Genomic DNA, 4,011 nt, shown 5'->3' with positions numbered 1-4,011 from the left:
AACTCTTGATCTTTCTGCCTTGGCTTCTCAAGTACTGAAATTACAGACATGATCTACCATGACCAGTTTACAGGTTATACATATATTGTATGTGTGTGTGTGTTATCATATATACATATGATGTCCATTAGATTAAAACACACATGAAGGATTGAGCGCTCTTTGGATACTCTTTAGGAATAACTGATTTTTGTGGCTGGAACATAAATAGGTAGATAATTAAATGACCTTGAATATTTTCTAGATCCATACACAGCAGCCAGTGTTTATTGAAATAACCCACTGTCATCAATAAAATTGAGGTTGGAGCATCTCTTGAATTTTACAGCTTCCCAGCAAATTCTGTTTTCCTGGAGAGTAACTCTAAATTTTTCAGCTTCCTTGAAATCTGGGTATACCAATGGATTATGGGTGAAAGTAGCATGTACTTTGTCAAGATCTGACCTATAAAAATATCCACAACAATCCATGTTCTTCTCTTTTCTTGGCAAGAAGCTAGCAATGACCATCAAGGCAACCTTGGAAACCATGCCTTCAATATGCTAAGCCACTGTCACCCCTAAATCCCTAAAATGTCCTATGGGGAAGAAATGTTTCCTTTACTCCCAGGCTCACACCCTCTGTTGACCTGGAATATCACTGTTGATGCTAAGTATGAAGGAAACAAATCTTCCTTGAATTTTAGCCACTATATTTTTACTCTTTAAATTTAGCCCACATAAAATAACATAAGCAATATGGTATTCTGCTACTGCAAAATATTACTATTCCTCCATATCATTATTTCAAACTCTGCTCTCTGGTGGTTTAATCTTTATGACATATGTCATCTTTAAAGTCAATCTGTTTATTTTAATAATATGGTGTTCCCAGTAATGCAAATGTCTCTGCTTTATCATCTATAATTTCTCTTAAACTATAGCTTTCATCAAATCAACTCTAAATCAAGGAAATTCAGTGGTTCTTAACATTAGTTCCACAAAGTTTGCTATTATGTTATATAAGGAAAAAAATTTAATCATACCCTATGGGAAAAGAGGCAATTTATGAAATAGTTTAATTCCTTTTTAAAGCTAAGTAAACCAAGGTGAAGAGAGGTGACTTAGCATGACTTGATTCAGGACAATAAAATAATACATCATTGGTACCCAGGCAGCCTTGAACAGAGCATTGCTGCACACAAGAGCATTAATGTCATTTTCAAAACATTCCACTTATAAATGCCAATATGTTTGATTAAAGGTTCCTACTCTTTCCTTATATAAGCCTTCCCAAGTACTGTATTCAAATGATTCTATGTAAAGCAGCATCTTCTGTTGGTCTCAAATTGGGGAACTTCTAATACTGCTGTAGCATCCATCACCTGGTCTTCATGCATCCCTTCCATTGGGGAACAGGTTTGGGAAGTTCCACTGCTAACTAAGGAGCTATTATCACTTGATAGCTGCTGGGAGAGTGAGTCAGTATTCTTCAGGAGTGATGCCCCTAAGAGGATTTTTACTCTACAGTGGATGGACTGTTGTGTAAGTCTCATGAACATATAGGCAGCACTAGGTGGATTCAGTGGGTTTTTAACAAAGAGCATATAAAAATGTGAAGGCAAATGGAAGAAGGAAATTAATGGAACTGAAGCAGAAGGAATACGGTGATTTGAATGCTCACATTCACAAAACACATTATATTCATGTATAAAATTCTTAACAGGAAGAAATAAAACAAAAATAATCTAACCCTCCTCATTCCCCTCTGCCATCAGCATCTTCATGCTCCCCACTGCTGCCAGTGTCTGTGTATTCTTGCTAATGCCTGGGATTTACTCATCCTCACATGCAAGTAGTATTTAAAGCTAGACTACCTATGTCATAATGGAATCTCATGCTGAAACTGCCATCTCACATCAACTTTTGTATTTCTGAATTCAAGGTTCATACATAATAGTACTGCCCAATGGTTACTTCATTATTCTCTACTTGGTTTTATATTTTCATTCACAGACTATCATGAGTTTAGAATTTTAGAAGGAGACATGTTTTCATCTTAGACACTGGGATAGAAAAATCAACATAACCAGGAAGCAGGTTCTATTTCTTGATGTTCTACCAAATGAACTTGGAGGAGTGCTTTAAAATCCATGGGTCTCTTCTACCATACAACTCTGCCATGGGAGTAATTACACTCACATCCATACAAGCACTAATTCAACAAAGACTTGTCAAGCCTCTCCTAAATGCTCCATATTACTCCAGCTACTAAGAACTCATTGATGACTTCTTTCTCCAGAAAGTTTCTACATGAAGACATTTGCTTTGAAAACTAATAAGTTCTGCCTTATCAATGTTGCTCAACCAGAAGGTATAGAGATATCTGTCAGACATATTGGAAGTGGTGAATATCATGGACTCCTATAGGCAGTAGAAGCACTGTTGCTTGAAGAATGCACCATCATTTTAGAAAGTTAGAGTGCTCCTTATAATTCCTTTACTCTGGATTGCTGGCCAATAAAATACAGTCACCACAGCCAATTGTTAAAGAGGAGATAAACTTTTGACTCTATATTAGTCAGCTGTGTATTAAAAACAAGAATAACAAAAACAAAAACAAAACAAAACAAAAAGCCATCAAGGGCAAGGGCATATGCCTATACAGAAAATATTTATTTCTCTGTAGGCTAGAAGTCCAAGATCGAGGTACTGATGTACTGAGCTTCTAATGAAAGTGCTCCTCCTGTCTTGTAGATAATCAACATCCTTTGTGCCTCACACACAAAAAGCTCTCTACTTCTTCGTGAATGATAGTCAAATCCTAGCATGTAGCCTCCACTTCCACATCCTCATCTAAACTTACCATTGCCTCTCAAATCTTCTACCACCAAGCATAAGAGCACTAGTGATTAGGGCTTCAACAAGTGAATTTGAAAAAACACAAACATTCAGTTTATAACTGATATTGATTAATAATTAATTTTAGTTTGTATTGGTTTATTTAGTATGGTTTTATACATAATAATTACAATCAAATGCAAATATTAATACCCATGAAGGCAGTATATATTCCACAGACAAGTTCTGATGAAGTTTGGACTGGAAAACATGGTTTGTCTGGAGCACACTTCGCAAAGTTAACTTGCTTATGGGAAGTTGCTGAGGAGGGGTACAGAGGGTGGGTGAGGAAGCCTGGAGAACACAATGCCAATGTGAGGAATCCTGGAGAACACAATGACAATGGCCTTTCCAAACAGCTGCTGGAATCAGACCATGCCCACATCATCAGTCATATAAGAAGCAGAGCATGGTAACAATGTTTTGTGAGAGTGGGCTCCTTCTTTCCTCTAAGCTCAGCCTAAGGGAAGCTCTCCTAGTTTACTGAGCCTTGGCTTTTTTCCCAGGGAAGGTGGTAAGCCACCACAAAGGTTTCTTGTGTTCTTTCTCCTTTATCATTGAAAGAGATAGGGAAAGAACACACTTAAGTAGTTCCCAACATCTTTTCCAAAACACAATATTAAGATTTAATCTGCTCTAGCATCTAGCAGAGCAAAGCTAGGTATCAGTCAGTCTGCATGTCAGAATGCCAGTGCTACATCAAAACAGGCCCCATTTCTGTCTTTGGTTCAGAAATTTCCTCTCAGAATTGTGTCTCCACATATCTAATTCTGCTATCCTAACTCACATAAAATGCAGTCTCACTTTGCTGTATTCTATGTTCCCATCTTCATGCCTAATCCCCATCCTAGATTATGATCCAGATTCTCTGTGCTAGTTAGTCTTATGTTAACTTAAAACAAGCTAGAGTTATCTAAAAGGAGAATACCTCAATAGAAAAAAAATGCCTCCATAAGAGCCAGCTGTAATGATTTTCTTAATTAGTGATTGACCTGGGAGGGACAAGTCCACTGTTGGTGGTACCAGCCTTGGGATGGTTGTACTGGGTTTTATAAGGAAGCAGACATCAAGCCATGAAGAACAAGCCATTAAGCACCACCCCTCCATGTTCTCTGCATCAGCTCCTGTCACC

The sequence above is a fragment of the Mastomys coucha genome, unplaced genomic scaffold, assembly GCF_008632895.1.
Source record: "Mastomys coucha isolate ucsf_1 unplaced genomic scaffold, UCSF_Mcou_1 pScaffold22, whole genome shotgun sequence".
NCBI lineage: Eukaryota > Metazoa > Chordata > Mammalia > Rodentia > Muridae > Mastomys > Mastomys coucha.
The sequence above is the reverse complement of the archived record's forward strand: the minus strand, read 5'-3'. Positions refer to the sequence as shown.